General features: G+C 41.1%; 1 pseudogene; it reads left to right on the top strand.

Annotated features, from left to right (window-relative positions):
- Window positions 1–281: 281 nt before the first annotated feature.
- Window positions 282–24,401, top strand: part of LOC127105231 (uncharacterized) — a 75,194-nt pseudogene continuing 51,074 nt past the window's right edge.

Consider the following 24,401-nt stretch of genomic DNA (forward strand, 5'->3'; position numbering starts at 1 on the left):
GTTTGAGAAAGTACAAGCTTCGTCTGAATCCCAACAAGTGTACATTTGAAGTCCGTTCCGGCAAGCTATTGGGCTTTGTCGTTAGTGAAAGAGGTATCGAGGTTGATCCTGCAAAGGTCAAAGCGATACAAGAGATGCCTGCGCCCAAAACTGAGAAGCAAGTCCGAGGTTTTCTTGGCCACTTGAATTACATTTCCAGATTCATATCCCACATGACTGCCACATGTGCACCGATATTCAAGCTCCTCCGGAAAGATCAGTCCCATGATTGGACCGAGGATTGCCAGAAAGCTTTTGATAGTATTAAAGAGTATTTGTCTGAGCCTCCGATTCTGTCTCCGCCTGTGGAAGGGAGACCATTGATCATGTATCTGACTGTTCTTGAAGACTCAATGGGTTGTGTCCTTGGTCAGCAGGACGAATCAGGAAAGAAAGAGTATGCTATTTACTATTTAAGTAAGAAGTTTACTGATTGTGAGTCTCGATACTCAATGCTTGAGAAAACATGCTGTGCTTTGGCTTGGGCTGCTAAGCGCTTACGTCAGTATATGATAAATCATACGACTTGGTTGATATCCAAAATGGATCCAATCAAGTATATCTTCGAGAATCCTGCTTTAACAGGGAGGATTTCCCGTTGGCAGATGTTATTATCTGAGTATGATATTGAGTATCGAGCTCAGAAGGCTATTAAAGGAAGTATCTTGGCTGACCACTTGGCACATCAGCCGATTGAGGATTATCAGTCCGTTCAGTATGACTTCCCAGATGAGGAGATTCTGTATTTGAAAATGAAAGATTGCGATGAGCCTACGCTCGACGAAGGGCCAGAGCCTGGTTCCCGATGGAGCATGGTGTTTGATGGCGCTGTAAATCAATATGGAAATGGTATTGGGGCAGTGATTATTACTCCTCAGGGCACACATTTTCCTTTTACAGCAAGGTTAACTTTCAAATGCACGAATAATATGGCTGAGTATGAAGCTTGTATTATGGGATTGGAAGAATGTATTGATCTTAGGATCAAACATCTCGATGCTTATGGTGATTCGACCCTCGTTGTTAATCAGATTAAGGGTGAGTGGGAAACGAATCAGCCTGGCCTCATTCCATATAGGGATTATGCGAGGAGGATTTCAAAATTCTTTACTAAGGTTGACTTCCATCATATTCCTCGAGATGAAATCGGATGGCAGACGCTCTCGTTACACTTGCTTCAATGATTGTGGTCAGACTTTGGAATGAAGTTCCCAATATCATTGTGATGCGCTTGGATAGACCAGCTCATGTATTTTCAATTGAGGAAGTGAAAGATGATAAGCTGTGGTATTCTGATATCAAGTGTTTCCTTCAGAGCCAGATTTACCCACCTGGGGCATCTGTGAAAGATAAGAAAACTCTGAGGAGATTATCAGGAAGTTTCTACCTCAATGGCGATGTGCTTTATAAGAGAAATTTTGACATGGTGCTGCTCAGATGCGTGGATAGACACGAAGTAGACCTGTTGATGACTGAGGTCCATGAGGGTTCATTTGGTACTCATTCCAATGGACATGCCATGGCTAGAAAGATGTTGAGAGCAGGCTACTATTGGCTGACAATGGAGTCTGACTGTTGCAAATATGTGAAGAAATGCCATAAGTGTCAGATTTATGCGGATAAGATTCATATTCCTCCGACACTTCTGAATGTGATTTCGTCACCATGGCCCTTCTCCATGTGGGGAATCGACATGATTGGCATGAAAGAGCCGAAAGCGTCCAATGGACACAGATTTATTCTCGTAGCAATTGATTACTTCACTAGGTGGGTTGAAGCGGCATCATACGCAAATGTGACCAGGCAGGTGGTTGTGAAGTTTATCAAGAATCAGCTCATATGCCGATATGGTGTGCCAGATAAGATCATTACTGATAATGGATCTAAATTAAACAACAAAATGATGAAAGAGCTGTGTAGCGAGTTCAAGATAGCACATCATAATTCTTCTCCTTACAGACCCAAGATGAATGGGGTTGTTGAAGCTGCTAATAAGAATATTAAGAGAATTATACAGAAGATGGTTGTCACGTATAAAGATTGGCATGAGATGCTGCCATTTGCTTTACATGGATATCGTACATCTGTCCGCACTTCAACAGGGGCAACCCCCTTCTCTCTCGTTTATGGCATGGAGGCTGTGCTCCCAGTAGAGGTGGAGATTCCGTCAATAAGAGTCTTGATGGAAGTCAAGTTGACTGATGCTGAATGGGTTCAGAGTCATTATGATCAGTTGAATTTGATAGAAGAAAAGAGATTGACTGCCATGGGCCATGGACAGTTATATCAGCAAAGAATGAAGAAAGCCTTTGATAAGAACGTCAAGCCTCGTGTGTTCTGAGAAGGTGACCTCGTGCTCAAGAAAGTCTTGTCTTTCGCGCCCGATTCCAGGGGCAAGTGGACTCCAAACTATGAAGTTCCATATGTTGTTAAGAGAGCCTTTTCAGGCGGTGCTTTGATACTTACAACTATGGATGGGGGGGATTTCACTAGTCCTGTGAATTCAGATGCAACCAAGAAATACTTCGCCTGAATGAATAAAAACAGAATAGCTCGCTAAGTTAAAAACCCGAAAGGGCGGCTTAGGCAAAAATGAGCGTCTCGATGGATTGAAAACCCGAAAGGGCGATCCAGGCAAAAATTAGAGACATATAAAAAAAATGAATATATGTATCCCGCTAGATTGAGTACTACACCCTGGGGCAATCTAGGCAAAAAATAGGGATTTTGGCAGGTAACTGCATCTTGACAAGACTTTGTCCTCCAACTGTCATCCGTCAGGGGTTCTCGCTCATTCATCATCAACCAAAGCTCCAAATACATCGGATTCCCAATTGGTGGAGAAATGGTCATTATGTTCAATGTAGCCCTTTTTCAGTATACATCACCAATTTTAAATTTGAAAAAAATCTATGGAGTCTTGCCATTTGCAGACTATCATTCCATCAAATAAATTTGAGCCTTTATCCAATTATTTGCACTCTTATTTGTTTCCATTTCAACAAATGTTTTGCATGTTTTAATTGAAAAATATCATTGTTTTAACTAAATCTTTCATAATTTGTTTTTAAACAAAGTGAACATTCACAATGATGAGGGGATACTGAGGATGTCTTCAGTGCTCTCCCAAATATGGTAAGATTCTTGACAAGGTAAGACATTTATTCCTATCCCTAGTGTCGCATTCGCGAAAAACAACCGGTGGGAAAAGACACAGAGCCGCCACCGTGCGTTATTTATCCCAAAGGAGGGAAAGGAAACGCTCGAAGTAAACCTGAAAAAGGGAAAGGAATGGTCTTACGACCAGAGATTGCTAGGATCGGGAGTCGATTACGCAAGGGGAAGGTATTAGCACCCCTCACGTCCGTCGTACTCGACGGGATCCACGCTCAAAAGAATATAATAAGGTTGCTAAATAACTGCTCAAAAACTGCACGCACTGGAAAACACAGATGAAGGAAGACGGAGAAAGCGGACTCGGCAGGATGTCGCATCCTGCGCCTACGTAGTTTGTTAGAAACAAACATCAGAGTCGACGTAGTTCGGGGAAATGGGAAACGTGCTCGCTAGGACCTCGCATCCTATGCATACGTACCTTCTCTAACCAGAGTAAGAATCAGAGCACTCGTAGCTCGGCTAATGCACGCCGAAACAAAACGCTGAAAAGAGACGCTGAGACGTCAAACAAAACGCACAACAGGAAAAGGAAGGCCAATTAATGGGCTTACATCCAACTTCGAACAAACAAACGCAAACAGGAAACAGACTGCCAATAAATGGACTTATGTCAGACTCCGAGCAAACAAGAAACAAACGGGAAACCGAATGCCAATAGCTGGACTTACATCAGACTCCGAACAAACAAACACGAAAAGGGGTCTCGATTGCAACTAGGGCAAGAGAAAAGGAAGGTCTCGATCGCAATGAGGGTGAGAGAAAAGAATCGCAACAAGGGAGAAAACCAGCAAGGATAAAGTTAGTCGTCAGTCAAACTCGATAAGACATCGCATCTCGTGCCTACGTATCTCATCTGGACATGAGAATCAGAGTTGCCATAGTTCGGCTAAACTATTTCTGTTTGTTTTGTGTTTTTTAGGTGAACAACGTCACTACGCAATCTACCGGATGCTCGACCTTTGGAGACTTAGTCACCTGTAGTAGAAGGAGTTAACGTGTCCTTAAGGGAAGATAATGTTTGTTTGTGTTTTAGGAAAGCTTACGCATGAAAGGAAATCCTAGACGAAGGAACCGTGCTACCTTAATTGACATGCAAACGAGAGACTATGCAAAGTCTAGCAAACCTATGGGGATACAATCACACCACACAAACACATACAGCATGAAGTAAACACACCAACAAGGGGCTCAAACATCAAGGGTAAGGCTTTAATCAAGGGGTCATATCAACCTCGACAAACAAGCTAGGCTTTAGTCAAGGGGTCATATCAACCTCGACAAACAAGCTAACTAGAAGGGTATCTAAGGCTCTTAATCACTGACATTGACCGTCAGGGTGAGCAGATGAAAGGTGATGAGGGTTGAACCTCATAGCTCTTAACCTAGGCCTGGGTGAGCTTCAATCAATGAAAACGTGGGGATCCAGAATGAGGCAATTACAAAGGCAAAGGCATCAGACTCAAATCCTAAGGCCAATCCATCTAGTGATCATGCTAAGGCAAAGGCAATTACAAAGCACACAATTGGTCATCAAGAATGAAAATTCCATATTAAAACAGAAATGAATCAAACAATCATGAAATTTTTTATGTGCACACAACATGTTAAACACAAGCATCATGCAAAAGATTGGAATCAGAAAAGATCAATTGACATGTCAATGAAAATGAACAAGATCAACATCAAATTGTGTGACACACATTGTCACACCATACATCCATGTGCCTAAAATAGAGATGGAAAATGCTAAAAATGCCAAACAAAATCTCACAAATCATGCAACATGTTGGGAATCAGCATATTAAATTTCATGGCAATTGGACAATTATTGAGCATTTCACGAAAGAATTGGTACAACATGTCACATTTTGCATCATATTCAAACAATCAAGCATATTTCAAATTTCCAGCAATGCAAAAATTATGAAATAAATGCCACAAAATAATAGACATCAAGATGAACATGTAGGAAAACATTTCATTCAATTTGGATCAATATTATATTTGTTATGATTTTTTGAATTAATGAACAAAAAATGAAATAATGTTGAATCAATTGGAAAATGTTAATTGAAAATGAAATTGGAAAGATGCTACATGAAGGACTCGAACCCTGTATGCAGAAAATAGAGGCGCTCAGGAAAATAAATCACAATTTGCCAATTGCCAAGGATCGAACCGTGTACGAGTTTAGAGCGCGTTTGGAGATGAAACGCAGTCGTTTTGGTTTAATGAAGGAAATAATGTGGAAATTAACATGCATTCGCTGGGAATTGAATGGGGATACAAGGTTCAGGGCGCGCTATAGTAAGCCCTAAGTACAAAAAACCAGACGGTGGATGTACTGTTCACAGACGGTGGAACACGGTGGTTTCCACCGTCTTCTTCATAGGAACCGGCGGAGCAAATTCAACAAAAATTCCAGAAATGAGCATGCTATATATGGATCAAAACGCCATTGCATGTAGATCATGAATCCAACATTTATTAGTCCTAATTCTTCATGGATTAATTGGATCGAATGAAAATATCTATGAACATTAAAACTTCAATTCATCATAACTCATGCAATTCTTCACCAAATTCAATGAAATTTACATCAGAATTCTCAGTGTTCAAAGCTCTACACAATTATGGCAATAAAATGAAGAATTAAGGTGATCGAATTTCCAACCTCTTGAAGAACAGTGAGTTGATTCCTTGTGTTCAAGCTCCAAGAATGTCCAGATCTCTTCTATGAACCTTGTGGTGAAGCTCTGTACACGAATTGGCTCTTGAATTGGCTTGGATCTAGCTGAACTTCAAATCTCCATGTTCATATCCATGAACTCAACTTGCTTGATTCCTGATGGAATTCTTCAAATCAATGCTTGATCCCTACCAAATGACACTCAAGGAACACGATTATGTAAGAAAATTCAGGTGTTGTGTGAAGAATTTTCAAGTTTGAGATGAGAGCAAAAAATGGAGGGAAAAGAAGAATCTAGATCTAGAACTTGTTAGAATGAACAATTCTGTTATGATTAAGCCTTTATACCACATGCTAATTACTCTGCTAATGATAATTTGCAATGGCTAATGAAAGTTTAATGCAAAATGAGGTGTATGACCAAATTGCAAAATTCACCTTATGCATGGCCCAATCCCATGTGAACAGTAGCATGCATGGTCCAATTACACTTAAAATGAGCTTATGAACATGATAGGATTGGAATTAAACTCATATGATCAACCAAATTCAAATTCTTCATTTTCCCTCCAAAAAGCACATGCATGGCCAAATGATCATGTGACATTATTTCATGCAATACAATGATGGATTTGGAAAATGTGAATCATAAGGAGCATAATGCAAAAAGAGGGACTCAAATTGGAGTTTTGAACCAAAAGTTATGGCACTTTGAAGTTTCATGCACACTTGGTGATCATTTGCTCATAACTCCTCAACCATTCATCAGATACTCATGATCTTGGACTTTTTGGAAATGGGAGAGAAAGATCTTCAACTTTCATGTTGACCAAAATTTCATTTGAAGCATATTTGATGTTGGAAAGTCAAGTTGAAAGTGGTCTAAAAACTTGCCATTTTTGGAAACTTGAAATTACAGGTCACTTTCCATTTTTGGAAACTTTTGATCTGGCTTCAAAAGCTTCAAGATAGATGTTTGACATGATGAATAAACCTCTTTTGGACATGAATGTAGTGTCTCAAACCATTTCTCCACCTCAGAGCCCTCATTTGACTTTCAGTTGACTTTTATGGGCCCCAGATGACTTGGTAATGCACTGATGACTTTGAGCCTCTAGCACTTGGCAAAGTTGCTTCAAAATGAACCTTGATTCATATAAGCTCTTCAAAATAATCATGTGGCCTTTATCTCAAGAAAAAAAAACTTGCTCTCTTTACACAGATGAATTCTCTTGATGCCAGTTCTTGTTGATAAGATGCAATGCAATATGTAATGATAAATGTCCTAAAAAATGAAATGTATGCATGAATGAGGGGTGCAAATTTGAGGTGCTACAACTTCCCTTATTCAATCAACTGAGAACCTGAACGGATGAGAGCAACGACTGTCAGACTTTCAAGGTACATAGGGATTGAATACCAAAAGAATCTGGAATTTGCACTCTGCGGGGGATGGATCAAAGAAACGAGGCTATTCACCAATGGCGGCTTCCACTGGGGATTTTGATATTTATCGAAGAAAGGAACCACGACCAGACATCAACAGATGAATGGGAAAAGAAACCACGACCAGACGTCAACGAACGAATGGGAAAGAGAAACCACGACCAGACATCAACGGATGAATGGGAAAGAGAAACCACGACCAGATATCAAAGGATGAATGGGAAGGACTCGATGTTTACCGACATCGAAATATGATGTTTACCGACATCAAAAAAGCACAACCAGACATTTACCGATGACTGGGAAGGAACTCGACGTTTACCGACATCGAAAGATGATGTTTACCGACATCAAAAGATGTACGACCAGACATTTACCGATGACTGGGAAGGAACTCGACGTTTACCGACATCGAAAGATGATGTTTACCGACATCAAAAAAAGTACGAGCAGACATTTACCGATGACTGGGAAGGAACTCGACGTTTACCGACATCGAAAGATGATGTTTACCGACACCAAGAAAAGAACGACCAGACATTTACCGAGGACTGGGAAGGAAATCGACGTTTACCGATATCGAAAGATGATGTTTACCGACACCAAAAAAGGAACGACCAGACATTTACCGATGACTGGGAAGGAACTCGACGTTTGCCGACATCGAAAGATGATGTTTACCGACACCAAAAAAGGAACGACCAGACATTTACCGATGACTGGGAAGGAACTCGACGTTTACCGACATCGAAAGATGATGTTTACCGACACCAAAAAAAGAACGACCAGACATTTACCGATGACTGGGAAGGAACTCGACATTTACCGACATCGAACGATGATGTTTACTGACACCAAAAAAGGAATGACCAGACATTTACCGATGACTGGGAAGGAACTCGACGTTTACCGACATCGAAAGATGATGTTTACCGACACCCAAAAAAGAACGACCAGACATTTACCAATGACTGGGAAGAGAAACCACGACCAGGCGTCAACAGACGAATGGGAAGAGACTCGATGCTACGGACATCGAAAGATGATGTCTACTGACACCAAAAGAAAGGACCCACACGGGGATCAACACGACACTTACCGGTATCACAAGGATGACACCTACACATGTCCAAACGAGGCAGACGCTTGCCGGGGACTACACTAGGGAGTCAAACTTTCCTTTCACGGACGGGTGAGGAAATAAACCTCTCTGGGGATTACTGGTTCTGAATGATACCAAGAGCAACTGCTGCAAATGTGCCATACAGATGTTGAACAGATGATCCGCCTCTACTGGGGATTATTGATTCAAGCCTGCAAGATGCAAGGGGAGGAAAACTCCTGCTGGGAAAGCAAGTGATCACTTGGCTCAGCATATAATTCCTGATTCGATCGCCCAACTCTGTGGGGAGTAGCACTGCTGGGGATGCTTGCTGATCTGTCATTCTCGAGACGGCAGAGAAACCCACTCAACTAGGGAGTCACTTGTTGGGAAAACACCAACCTCTCCACCATGCTGGGGAAACCAATTCTAAAATCGACCCAGATGACCCAACGTCGCGATGCTAAACTCCTCAGAATAACATCACCGACCAGCTAAACCCATTCTCGGATGGTAACCACGGTTGGGGACTAGCTTATGCTTGCAATGCTGATGCAAGAATTTTACAGCGTAATGCTCCATAACCATGGAAATGCTACGCAATTAATGATGCAATATGTTATGCTTTTCTAAATGATGAATGCATAAAAAATATATCCCCCTCCGGGGACTCTATTGGGGAGCTCGAGGAACTCTGCTGAGGAACTCAATATCACTCCAGTCTCCACCATGCTGGGGAATAGCACTGCTGTTGGGGAACGGATAATCCTCATTGGGGACGACCTCCGCTGAACTCGATCCGCTTGGGGACTTCGCTGGGGGAAAACAAACAACGCCCACCTCCGCTGGGGAAACAGCAACCTTCGGACTGGCTGGTGAGGGAACAAACATACTCAACCCTGCTGGGGATTATAGCAAACTCCAGACCTGCTGGGGAAAAACACTCTCAACCCTGCTAGGGGAGATAACTATCTTGACCTTGCTAGGGAAAACAACAACCTCAGACTTGCTGGGGATTACATTCTCAACCCTGGCGCCGTTGCTGGGGATTACAGCAGACTCCAGACTTGGCTGCTGAGGAAACACTGATCTCGAATCCGCTGGGGAGATAACGACCTCGAACCCGCTGGGGAGATACGACCTACTTGACACGGACCGCCCGTCGACTCGTCGAACACTGGTGTTCACCATCCCACCACAGTGTTGGCTTTCCACTTTTGAGAGCTCCCAGACTCATCTGGTCTCTTCTGATTCATCGCCTTGCATTCTCGGCTTTTTTCCACTTCGAGACAAACGATCTCCTCAGATCCGGGCCAACTCTCTATTCTTCAGACTTTGAAGAGTCTTCTTGATTACCCTCTAGGATCGTCGTCATTCTTTCGCCGTCCTTTCACCGTTATTCTATCCCTCGTCCCTGATTGGACTCTGCGGGGATCTCTTGTCAAAACGCTTCACATCACAACCTGCAAGTGAGTGAAATATCTAACAGCACCTGCAAAAGAGATCGTTAGATAAAAATGTGCCCCAGGCGTGCCAACATTTCAACACCTAGGTCAATCAAACTTCCGAATAAGATTTCAAGTTTTCAATCTTATGAACATGCATTGGAAGGGACCCCTATGTCTCAAAATGCAAAGATTCTTTATCAAAAGAAACAAATGTTTTTACAATCAAAGCGGTAATGAAAACAAAAACAAAATTATTTGACTGAACATGCATTTTATTGACTGAAAAAGGAGGCTCGTGACTGAGCAAAACACAGGAAGCAATCCCTGAAAAGAGGTAATTGCGCACAAAAGGAAAAATCTATCCTAATGGCAATGTGAAACCGTGATCTCATCGAGTTCCAACTCGGTTACACCCCATATGTCCTCAAGACTCTCCGCACTTTCTGCCTTCCGAACAAGGCGCTTCCGACCAATCTCTGCCGGGGTTATCCAGGTGTCTTAACCAAAACACAAACGATCATGCTGGACGCAGTTGTTCGTTTCAATCCCTCTTTTTCCTGGACCGCCCTTTCGGGTTTTCAGTCCACCGGGATACCCTTTTTTGCCCAAGCCGCCCTTGTGGGGTTTTTGACTTGCCGGGTGTACAGTTCTTTCTTATCCCTAATTTTTGCCCGAACCTTTTTCATTTTTTTTTCTTGGTTCGCCGGGATGCCCTTTTTTGCCTGGACTATTTTATTCTTTTCGTCCAGCGGGTCTCTTACACGAAGTATTTTTTAACTGCGTCCGCATTCACAGGGGATGGAAAATCTTCACCATCCATGGTTGTCAGCAACAAGGTTCCGCTAGAGAAAACCTTTTTGACCACGAATGGGCATTCAAAATTGGGTGTCCACTTGCCCCAAAGATCGTTCTGAGGAGGAAGGATCCTTTTCAACCCCGTATCTTCCACATGATACCTACGAGGTTGCACCTCGCGGTCAAAAGCACGTTTCGTTCACTGGGTACAACTGCCCACGACAAATAACTGCCAGCCTTTTTCCCTCGATCAGGATCAACTTTTCATACCGAGTCCTTACCCACTCATCCTTTTCCAACTTTCATCCATCAGGACTCTCCACGATGGGATCTGGACCTCAATAGGTAATACCACTTCTATCCCATACACGAGCGAGAACGGCGTTGCCCCAGTAGACGTACGCACCGAAAATCGATACCCAGGATACAAGCTTCATACTCAGCCACCATTGTTGGTGCATTCAAATGTTATCCGGGCAACAAAAGGAATGTGGGATCCTTTCGGCGTAACCAAAACGGTACCAACTACACCATTCACGTTAACGGCCCCATCAAACATCAAAATCCGTTCGGATTCAGGGTCAGGCCCCTCCTTCAGGATCGGTTCCTCATAATCTTTCGATTTGAGAACCTCGATGTCCTCATCAGGGAATTCAAACTTCATTGGTTGATAATCCTGAATGGGTTGCTAGGCGAGGTAATCAAACAATACACTCCCCTTGATTGCTTCCTGAGAGGTATACTGACTATCGTATTCAGTCCAAATCATTTGCCATTTCGCAACCCGTCCGGTCAATGCTGGTTTTTCAAACATGTACTTGATCGGATCCATCCTGGAAATCCACAAAGTGGCATGAATCAGTATATACTGTCTCCGTCGGCGAGCAGCCTATGCCAAAGTACAACAAGTTTTCTCGAGCAATGAATATATTGTTTCACAGTCGGTAAACTTTTTTGCTAAGGTAAATTGCATGCTCTTTTCGACCAGACTCGTCATGCTGCCCCAGTACACACCCCATAGACCCCTCGAGGACTGTCAAGTACATGGCTAATGGTCGTCCCTCCACAGGGAGGCATCAGAATCGGAGGTTCCTGCAAATATTCTTTTATTTTTTCCGAATGCCACTTGGCAATCATCATTCCACCTGACCGTTTGATCTCTTCTTAACAGCTTGAACATGGATTCACACGTGGCTGTTAGATGAGATATGAACCATGAAATGTAGTTCAATCTACCTAAGAAACCACGAACCTCTTTTTCTGTTCTCGGTTCAGGCATTTCTTGTATTGCTTTTTTTTTTAGCAGGATCAACCTCGATTCCTCTTTCGCTTACAATAAACCCCACCAACTTACCGGACCGCACTCTAAAAGTGCACTTATTCGAATTCAACCTCAGTTTGAATTGTCTCAACCGGTCAAACAACTTGGCCAGATCTGCCAGATGCCCCTCTTCTGTCTGGGACTTTGCTATCATGTCATCAATATAACATTCAATTTCATGATGAATCATATTATGAAACAAAGTCACCATAGCCCTTTGATACGTGGCACCGGCTCTTGAGACCGAATGGCATCACCTCCACTCTTGACACTCGCCTCCAAGGCGGCCCCAACCATTACTTCCTTCCTGACCTTCTCGGTGCCTGAATTGACAATCTCAACTCGCTCCTCGTGCGGCTGAATCACCTTCTCCTCTTGTTTCAACAAACTGGCTAATTCTTCCGGCAGTTCACAATCTTCTTCGCCTTCTTCTTCGGCATGATAGATCGGATTGTCGAAGTCATACAGGGTGTAACAAAATTGTTATCAATGAGATCAGGAGAATGACTGCATCTACATGAATATTGATTCATGCATTGCTTTTGAGGTCGGAACGAGACAGATCGAAGGGAAGGAAAATGAAAACAAACATTGCCATTTTGATTTTTTTAAAACTGCAAAAATAAATGAAAAACAGGGAACACCGCTTTTAATACAAAACATCCATTTATTAATGATGCAAAATGTTGCAAAATGAAACACATGAGGTGGCCCTTACAATGGACCATTACGTTTCGGGCAAAACGTATGGCTTTCATGCAAACAGAATTGAAAAACAGAAATATTACTCTTCATGATGAGTGACAATGATGATCTTTGAGGCCTTCCAGTTCCATGGTACGCACGATTTTATCCACGAATCAAGCTTGCGGTCACCGTCAATCTCTTCACCCACCGCACAGGCGTGACCTGGATCTAGCATTTCGGCACTGGTGAACGTGAACGGTTGACGACGTCCTCTGTTTTGCCCAGATGAGTCTTGGCCCGGCTGATAGCCAACCCCAAATCTGTCCTCTTTCACCGCCTGTTTTCCTTTTGCCCTGGCTAAAGCCTCGACCTTATCCACCTTTTCGGCGATCGCTTTCTGCCCCAGGGCGAACCCTTGCATGACGTTAATCAACTCCCTCATCATCTCTTTCAATTCGAGAATGTCAGCGTTGGATGGATCCATCAGTCTGGGTTTGTTACGTTTGGTAGGGTATCTGAGCGGAGGAATGATTCGGTGGGCGCGAGCAGTGATTCTTCTGTCAACCAAACAGGTTAGAAACTGACACCTGCAAAACAGAAGACAGGTTATTATGACTCACGCATGAATGCAATGTCTATCCGTATGAAGAACACTCTGTCTTTTGATTCTGGCTTCATCGAGACAGATAATAATTTGACAATAACATTCTGACATCAGGATGTCTCTCAACCAGATTCTCAATCGAGAATGTACCCTGAGTATGGATAGACATGAGTTAGATGCGGATGAATGCAAAATGGGAATGATGCAAATGCATGAATGCAAGTCACTGTGCCATCTTCCAAGTCATCTGAACACCCACTGTACTGGATTCCTGTCTCTGAACTGATCGCAGCCATCTGAGGGCCCGAGTAACCACAAATCCAACTCATGAGGTTCCGAAATAAACGGAACCGGAGGATACATCACCATCATCACAGGAACATCCACTGAACGGATGACAACAAGATCCTCTGAACAAGTACCTTTGGATTCAACCCGGGGATCCGAAATAAATGGAAGTCGCTGATAAATACCACGGACAGACCTCCGGCGTCTCAGAAATAAATATCCATGAATCCGACTGAAACAAAGTCACCATCACAGGATCACCGGCAGAAACTGTATCTGTAAGGATCAAACCCTCCCCTCACAGGTGAATTCTAACAAGGTCATCCTAAGGCGGATAATGGTCTCGACAATCGGGCAAGGTACTCAACGGGTGTGCCGTTGTAGCTCTCATAAGATCATCTAAACCAAAGATCCAGGAAAGAATAGTCACCGAAGTCAACAGCTCAAAAGAGGCAACCCAACCAAAGCGGAATAACTCCACCCGGAAGGGCTTTCTCCAATGAACCTCGTCCAGCTGTGGTATGTCACGCCTCCCCATCATGTCATGACAACATGTGAAGAAACATGAGACCACGCTAATCCTAGGTGTATACTCGGACCTAGGTTTTAGCCCCACTCAGAACACCCACCCCAAATCAGAGGAACAACCTGTACAGGATCCAACACAATGATAATATGATGCATGCAAACATATATGCAAATGTGCACAATCATAGCATAATAATCATAAATGCCATAAATAAAGCAGTAAAAGCAACCACAACTATCCTAAAAAGCGCTAGGATTGACTCGCTTAGGGAAGATGGACCAGCAAGAGGTCAACTTCTCTAAAATATCAATTCCCCAGCAGAGTCGCCAGCTGTCGCATTCGCGAAAAAGAACCGGCGGGAAAAGACATAGAGCCGCCACCGTGCGTTATTTATCCCAAAGGAGGGAAAGGAAACGCTCGAACTAAACCTGAAAAAGGGAAAGGAATGGTCTTACGACTAGAGATTGTTAGGATCGGGAGTCGGTTACGCAAGGGGAAGGTATTAGCACCCCTCACGTCCGTCGTACTCGACGGGATGCATGCTCAAAAGAATAGAATAAGGTTGCTAAATAACTGCTCAAAAACTGCACGCACTGGAAAACACAGATGAAGGAAGACGGAGAAAGCGGACTCGACAGGATGTCGCATCCTGGGCCTACGTAGTTTGTTAGAAACAAACATCAGAGTCGATGTAGTTCGGGGAAATGGGAAACGTGCTCGCTAGGACCTCGCATCCTATGCATACGTATCTTCTCTAACCAGAGTAAGAATCAGAGCACTCGTAGCTCGGCTAACGCACGCCGAAACAAAACGCTGAAAAGAGACGCTGAGACGTCAAACAAAACGCACAACAGGAAACGGAAGGCCAATTAATGGGCTTACATCCAACTTCGAACAAACAAACGCAAACAGGAAACAGACTGCCAATAAATGGACTTATGTCAGACTCCGAACAAACAACAAACAAACGGGAAACTGAATGCCAATAGCTGGACTTACATCAGACTCCGAACAAACAAACATGAAAAGGGGTCTCGATTGCAACTAGGGCAAGAGAAAAGGAAGGTCTCGATCGCAATGAGGGCGAGAGAAAAGAATCGCAACAAGGGAGAAAACCAGCAAGGATAAAGTTAGTCGTCAGTCAAACTCGATAAGACATCACATCTCATGCCTACATATCTCATCTGGACATGAGAATCAGAGTTGCCGTAGTTCGGCTAAACTATTTCTGTTTGTTTTGTGTTTTTTAGGTGAACAACGTCACTACGCAATCTACCGGATGCTCGACCTTTGGAGACTTAGTCACCTGTAGTAGAAGGAGTTAACGTGTCCTTAAGGGAAGATAATGTTTGTTTGTGTTTTAGGAAAGCTTACGCAAGAAAGGAAGTCCTAGACGAAGGAACCGTGCTACCTTAACTGACATGCAAACGAGAGACTATGCGAAGTCTAGCAAACCTATGGGGATACAATCACACCACACAAACACATACAGCATGAAGTAAACACACCAACAAGGGGCTCAAACATCAAGCGTAAGGCTTTAGTCAAGGGGTCATATCAACCTCGACAAACAAGTCGGGCTTTAGTCAAGGGGTCATATCAACCTCGACAAACAAGCCAACTGGAAGGGTATCTGAGGCTCTTAACCACTGACATTGACCGTCAGGGTGAGCAGATGAAAGGTGATGAAGGTTGAACCTCATAGCTCTTAACCCGGGCCTGGGTGAGCTTCAATCAATGAAAACATGGGGATTCAGAATGAGGGACCCTACTCCACTTGACGGACTCTATACACACGGATCTTGGGTTAGGTTCAAGAGCCTCAGCACGTAGTGCGAGCATAATGAATGACTCAAATGATTAGCAGGGGACTGACTGCTAGTCCCTTCTATCTGCCAATTGCCTCTTCACTTAGGAGGACTTAAGTAACATGGCACAATGAGTAAACAAACACAGTCATTGCCTCTTAAGGAGGACTTCAGCCAAATGCCTGCCAAAAGAAAACGACAGGGCTTCCAGACTACATGGAGTTAGAGGATGATTACCTAGGTGGTATGCCAACCACAAGCAAAGCAAAGCTCAAGCAATGAGCTAAAGTGACTAATGTACCTGTAAGAAAGTCAAACAAGTCAATATTCACATTCAGACAAACCAAACAGTCAATCAACAATGTTACAACCAATATGCACACAAGGCAAGTCAACAACTCAAGTGAGTTCATCACCAAGGGACCTACAATACAACAAAGGTTAGTGGACAAAGCAAATGTGCATCTCAAGTCATAAGATTGCATCAACCACTAGAGCTAATAACTTGAACCTGAAATACAAAGCTCAAAAGATGAGTACAAACCACTAGTACCAAGACTAGGGTTAAAGGTAAAGCAAAAAGTCAAAACAGCAGCCAATATCCAACATGAAGCATATTTGTTCAAGTAAGAACATGTCCTAAAAAGGACCAGACTCAAATCCTAAGGCCAATCCATCTAATGATCATGCTAAGGCAAAGGCAATTACAAAGCACACAATTGGTCATCAAGAATGAAAATTCCATATTAAAACAGAAATGAATCAAACAATCATGAAATCTTTTATGTGCATACAACATGTTAAACACAAGCATCATGCAAAAGATTGGAATCAGAAAAGATCAATTGACATGTCAATGAAAATGAACAAGATCAACATCAAATTGTGTGACACACATTGTCACACCATACATCCATGTGCCTAAAATAGAGATGGAAAATGCTAAAAATGCCAAACAAAATCTCACAAATTATGTAACATGTTGGGAATCAGCATATTAAATTTCATGGCAATTGGACAATTATTGAGCATTTCACGAAAGAATTGGTACAACATGTCACATTTTGCATCACATTCAAACAATCAAGCATATTTCAAATTTCCAGCAATGCAAAAATTATGAAATAAATGCCACAAAATAATAGACATCAAGATGAACATGTAGGAAAAAATTTCATTCAATTTGGATCAATATTCTATTTGTTATGATTTTTTGAATTAATGAACAAAAAATGAAATAATGTTGAATCAATTGGAAAATGTTAATTGAAAATGAAATTGGAAAGATGCTACATGAAGGACTCGAACCCTGTATGCAGAAAATAGAGGCGCTCAGGAAAATAAATCACAATTTGCCAATTGCCAAGGATCGAACCGTGTACGAGTTTAGAGCGCGTTTGGAGATGAAACGCAGTCGTTTTGGTTTAATGAAGGAAATAATGTGGAAATTAACATGCATTCGTTGGGAATCGAATGGGGATACAAGGTTCAGGGTGCGCTACAGTTAGCCCTAAGTACAAAAAACCAGACGGTGGATGTACTGTTCACAGACGGTGGAACACGGTGGTTTCCACCGTCTTCTTCATAGGAACCGGCGGAGCAAATTCAACAAAAATTCCAGAAATGAGCATGCTATATATGGATCGAAAAGCCATTGCATGTAGATCATGAATCCAACATTTATTAGTCCTAATTCTTCATGGATTAATTGGATCGAATGAAAACATCTATGAACATTAAAACTTCAATTCATCATAACTCATGCAATTCTTCACCAAATTCAACGAAATTTACATCAGAATTCTCAGTGTTCAAAGCACTACACAATTATGGCAATAAAATGAAGAATTAAGGTGATCGAATTTCCAACCTCTTGAAGACCAGTGAGTTGATTCCTTGTGTTCAAGCTCCAAGAATGTCCAGATCTCTTCTATGAACCTTGTGGTGAAGCTCTGTACACGAATTGGCTCTTGAATTGGCTTGGATCTAGATGAACTTCAAATCTCCATGTTCATGTCCATGAGCTCAACTTGCTTGATTCTTGATGGAATTCTTCAAATCAATGCTTGATCCCTACCAAATGACACTCAAGGAACACGATTATTCAAGAAAATTCAGGTGTTGTGTGAAGAATTTTCAAGTTTGAGATGAGAGCAAAAATGGAGGGAAAAGAAGAATCTAGATCTAGAACTTGTTAGAATGAACAATTCTGTTATGATTAAGCCTTTATACCACATGCTAATTACTTTGCTAATGATAATTTGCAATGGCTAATGAAAGTTTAATGCAAAATGAGGTGTATGACCAAATTGCAAAATTCACCTTATGCATGGCCCAATCCCATGTGAACAGTAGCATGCATGGTCCAATTACACTTAAAATGAGCTTATGAACATGATAGGATTGGAATTAAACTCATATGATCAACCAAATTCAAATTCTTCATTTTCCCTCCAAAAAGCACATGCATGGCCAAATGATCATGTGACATTATTTCATGCAATTCAATGATGGATTTGGAAAATATGAATCATAAGGAGCATAATGCAAAAAGAGGGACTCAAATTGGAGTTTTGAACCAAAAGTTATGGCACTTTGAAGTTTCATGCACACTTGGTGATCATTTGCTCATAACTCCTCAACCATTCATCAGATGCTCATGATCTTCGACTTTTTGGAAATGGGAGAGAAAGATATTTAACTTTCATGTTGACCAAAATTTTATTTGAAGCTTCTTTGATGTTGGAAAGTCAAGTTGAAAGTGGTCCAAAAACTTGCCATTTTTGGAAACTTGAAATTACAGGTCACTTTCCATTTTTGGAAACTTTTGATCTGGCTTCAAAACCTTCAAGATAGATGTTTGACATGATGAATAAACCTCTTTTGGACATGAATGAAGTGTCTCAAACCATTTCTCCACCTCAGAGCCCTTAGTTGACTTTCAGTTGACTTTTATGGGCCCCAGATGACTTGGTAATGCACTGATGACTTTGAGCCTCTAGCACTTGGCAAAGTTGCTTCAAAATGAACCTTGATTCATATAAGCTCTTCAAAATAATCATGTGGCCTTTATCTCAAGAAAAAAAACTTGCTCTCTTTGCACAGATGAATTCTCTTGATGCCAGTTCTTGTTGATAAGATGCAATGCAATATGTAATGATAAATGTCCTAAAAATGAAATGTATGCATGAATGGGGGGGGTGCAAATTTGAGGTGCTACACCTGGAATGCTCATGTCCTCTTCCTCAGGAGCCTCTTGTAGCTTTTTCTCTCGAGCAGAGTGTTGGGTAAGATTATTCATCCCGTCTTCCTTCAGCAGATTAGTGATTCTTCCTCCTCGGTAGATGTGATCTCGTTATTTGGGACAATGTTTGATGACCCTTGGAAACTTCTGATTTGGTGGTTGTTCCCCACGGAGTTCCCTGATCCCCCCCTGATAATTTCCCCAGTAGAGTGCTTCCATGACGGATTTCATTTGTATGATGATCCTTGCCCCGGTTGGAGGGACTGAGGCTCATTCCCCTGCGGAGATCTTTGTGGTCCTGACTTTCTCTCTTGAGATGTAGTACCAGATATTTATACTTGTTTGTGTTAGATATGTCTGTTTGTCAGCATTCATCATACATAAACCATACATATGCGCATATTGATAACATTCATGTCGCATTTGTTTGACATATATCTTTGTTTGTTATCCCTTGTTTGAGGGTGTTATGTTCCCCAAGCAGATGTTGGTGGTTGATCTTTCCATATAGGGTCAGCCCCATAAGCAGAAAGTGTTCATCTTTTCTTCCATATTCCACACTGAGTTATACCCTCGTGGATGATGGTTGCTTCTATTTCCTCCCAACACATATATTGGGATGAAGTTCCTCATTGAGTTATATCCTCATAGGGACAAGTTTGTTTTAGCATTGGCCTCTTTTGGCTGCTTCTTGCACTCCCATGTGGTGTAAATGAATGATTGCTCAATAACCAGTAATTATTCATCTTATCCCCGACGGAGTCTGTGTCCTTCTACCCTAATACCGATGGTTATAAGTCCTTTTTTTGTGGTTCTCTACCCTCATACTGGTAGTTGTAAACCCTATTTTTATCCCCTTGCAGAGTTAACCTTTTGCTCATCCTAACCGATGACGGTTACTTCTCCGTGGTTTTCTACCCAGTATCCGGTAGATGTAATCCCCTCCTTGACGGTTATTATTATCCAATATTCGGTGCTGATATTCCCTCATCCTTTGGATAATTGCTCTGATCAAGCAATTCATCCCCAGTAAGTCATCTCTCGTCTACCCTTGGTTGTTGGTGACGGTTGTTTCTCCCCTGGATTGGTCATCATTATATACCTAGTTTCGGTATCCCGATGCCTTTCTTTGTCGGTCGATTTATCCTTTATTAACCCAGTAACCAGTTGTGGATAATCTTCCATGCGAGTATATTTTCTACGTTCTGACGGTAATAGATAATATATCTCATGCACTCTTCGGTCGAAGCCTTTTGTTCTTCCCCAGTCGAGTAAGATTCGTATCCCTTTTTGGAATCGAATGTCCATTCTATAATCGAGTTTGCTTTTAGCCCTCTTTTGGATGATGAGTATCGTGGGAATATTCCCCAATTCACGCTTTGGTTGGTCACCTATTATATGCCCAGTAACCGGTATCCCTGGTGTTCCTTCCTCCCTGCTCCCTATTATGACTTTTTGTCCCTTGCGGATTCAGATTTTCCTGAGCTGAAGTATACCTTTTTAGGCCTTTCTCAGATGATTTCGGATGTTTGATATCTCTCACCCTTATACCGGTCTTAGATATTCATTCTCCCAGAACATGTTGTATCTCTCACCCTTATACCGGTGTTCAGATCACATGTCTCTTTGAGCTTATTACCCAGTAACCGGTAATACCTCATCCTGTTGCTTCCTTAGAGGAGTTTTTGTTCTGGTCTTCCCCAACGAAGTCCCTTAGTGGATTCTCCCAGCCTGAGCCCGGATTTTTATCCGAAGTATCCGTTATGAATAACTTTTGTTGTATTGGCATATTCCCCAATGCATACGCCTTTGAGTCAGCTCGGGTCTTTCCATTGATTTCTGCTCCCCAAGCTTTGAGTCATGACCTGCTCACACATCTTATTCCTTTTCTTATCCCCATGAGAGTCCCAAAGTCTCGGTCCCATGGAGTGAATTACTCATATGGATTATCAGTTTCTCTTGATTTCTTTTCTTTCTTTGTGGACACATATCTCCACAGAGTATTACCTTTTGCATACATACATTTGCATCATGAGGTCTCTTAGGGACCAAAATTCATCTCTCTGATATTATTTAAGCCCATTCTACCTCGTCGAGACGAAGATTTTAACCTTCACTTCTCCGGCTAGAATGACCTTAAATAAGGGCATCTGTAAGACCCCAATTTTGGCCCTAAGATCCCTCATGGCATCATAACATTGCATTTGCAAAGCCTCAAGGATCATGAGCATCTTGGTTCCCTTTGCCTTTGGGTGGGACCTCTTGTGAGTGGTTTGAGATCACCAAGTATGCTTGAATTGTATATTATTTCTTTTCTCATTTTATTTACTAACCAAAAGCACAAAAATATGTCACTAACATCTTTTGTTTGTAGCTTAAGCAATCACAAGGTCAAAAGCTTCTAGGAGATTCTTTGTGCAAAGATATGGTCAAGAGAAGATGAAAGCAAACATGGTAATGGTTCCCAAAGCTCTCATCCATCAAATATGCCTCCTAAGTATCTCAACTCATCATTTTGATCAAAGAAAATCAAAGGGTTTGATGTTTGTTCCTCAAGGAAACCCTAATTCATCTGATCACCTACAATGCCTTGCTAGTGAATCAACCTCAGTCCATGGTCAAATACAATCAAGGTAAGTCCTCTAATTCATAATTTCATGCATATTTGAACTTATTTGAGTGTCCTCAGTCATCAATTCATCAAGATAGGAGTTGTGGACTTGAGAAGTTGATCAGTCAATTCATCTGACTATTTTGAAGTGCACTGAGACCTAACTTTTTATGTGTTGGTCAAATGGAGATGATCCCAAAAGAAAAAATGTTCTTAAGGACAATATGAACAACTTTCATGTTTATAAAAAATTGATTTGAAGCTTGGAGAGTCATCTCCCATTCCAAGACATTATAGGTCATTTTGACTGAAACCCTAATTTTGGGTCAATTTCCCAAGGACATAACTCATTAATTTTTTATAATTTTGAGGTGGGATCAAATTAATTGGAAATTTTAAGATGTCTACTTCAAATGTTATGTTGAACAAAATTTCAAAATCTCAAAGTAAATACATGTGATATTGCAAAACATTATAGGTCACTTTGGACCAAATGCATTAAAAGGCAAAAAAGTCCAACTTCAAGTGCCCATAACTCCTTCATCAAAAATCCAAATGATGCAAAATATAAGTCCATTTTGATTGTATTGAGAGGATCTACAACTTTTCTGTTGAAGGTTTTTCAATTTGGGGCTTTCATCATTAAAATAGAAGGGCTTGTAGTTGGTTCATTTTGACAAAATTCTCAAAGGCATGTTTTGTACTATGAACTTCATGGCCTGTTTTCATAAATTTCCACACTTCAAATGAGTTTTGGTCCAACATAACATTTGTTCCTTATGTCAAGACCTTTCCAACCATTACCCACATGCCTATGTTTCAATTTTCCAAGTGGCATTTTCGAAGAGATGAAGTTTTATGACCAATTATGCATTTCATGGTGAAACTTCATATGCAAGCAATTGGAGTGCAAACCACATGTCCAAACCTTCTCCAAAATCATTTCAGCATCCATTTGCATTGGCTTTTAGGCCCTCCATGCGCCTGTACAGGCCCATGCATGGAGGCCTTCAATTTTCATGCACACGAAATTCACCTTGCTTTGCATCAGCTCCATCTATAAATAGAAGGCATTGCTCACTTCCAAGATGACCCTGAATCAATCTGAAATGCTGCAGAAATCAAAACCCAGCCACACCTAAAGGAACTAGTTCATATTTTCTTCAATTTTTCAGATCTAAAATTCAACTGAATCTGGTTGAATCTTTAGATCTAAAGTTCCTAGACCTTCATCATATGATCCATTGATCTTCTGTTTTGCCAAAAGAACCAAGAAAATGAGCTCAGATCTTCACAATTCAAAGGTTTACTTCAACTGGTTTTTTCTTCGAAACTCCTTATTCCTTGACCTATTGAACTGGATATTGTGTTGTCTGAAGTCCTCTCTGTAGAGGCATCATTGCCGTGTGTTTAATTTTTGAAATCAAGCAAGTTCATGATGAACACCATCATGCTTCCATCTCTGATTTCTCCATTTATAGGAATCTAGAGTGGAAGTGAGTGGTACAGGAGTGATGTACATCACTTCCTCTTTCGAACGGTACCTAGATCGCCCATTTTGGTGGACATTTACGTCTCTGCAATTTTTGAGTCTCACCGGAGCTCGCCAGAGAAGACGGTGGTGTACACCACCGTCTCTTTGCTAGATCAATTGTGAGCCCTTGGATCTGATCTCTAGTTTGTATCCCAGCCTTTGGATCTTATGACTTTTAATAATGCCTTGTGTGACGCGTTTGACTGGAGACCACCATGAGCGCGCACATGTGGAGCGTTTGATCAGCCACGTCAATTAATAAGGCTTGATCAGACGCTCCTGGTTTTTCCTCTTTTTTCTAATTTTTTATTTTATTTCTTTTATTTCCTTTAATTTCAAAAATTCATAACTTCTTCATTTTAATTCCAAAAAATATTGGACCAATTGCATTCTTCTCCATTTAAATTCTAGTTTCTAAAAATGATTTTTAATTTTTTTTATCTTGTCATTTGATATTTTTTGTGAATTTTCTCTTTTATGGTTATTTTTAATTCATTTTAAATAGTTTTTGATATTCAAAAAATACAAAAATATTTTCCTAACCTATTTGAATGATGATGGATCTATGAAAAATATTCTCATCAATTTATTAATTGATTTGATATTTATTTGAGATTTTAGTTCTGTTAGGTTATTTTTATTCATTTTTAATTGATTAAAAATAGTTTGTGACTTTTAAAAATGATGAAATTTTTTGTCAAACTTTGTTTGACCTTGTTGAACTTAGGATAAATTACTTGGACCTTTTAAGGTTAATTTGAGGTGATTTTGAAGTTTGACCTTTCTTTAATATTTTAATTCAAGTTTATTTTCAAATGTTAAAAATGCCAAAAATATTTTGTTCATTTCTTGACTTCCAATCTTCATCTCACTTCTGTTTTTGATTGTTTGACCATGATCCTCAATGTCATTGGTCAACACTTATTGATTGGTACATGCTATTTCATTTAATGCACTTATTTCTTTTCATTATCCATCTTCTTCTTCTTCTTCTTCTTCTTCTTTTCTTTTTGATCAATGAGTTGAAGGTTGATAAGTTAGCATTGATTGGGGAGACTTAATCTTCCTTGATTCAAATC

This window comes from Lathyrus oleraceus, chromosome 7 (assembly GCF_024323335.1).
Source record: "Lathyrus oleraceus cultivar Zhongwan6 chromosome 7, CAAS_Psat_ZW6_1.0, whole genome shotgun sequence".
Taxonomy (NCBI): Eukaryota; Viridiplantae; Streptophyta; class Magnoliopsida; order Fabales; family Fabaceae; genus Lathyrus; species Lathyrus oleraceus.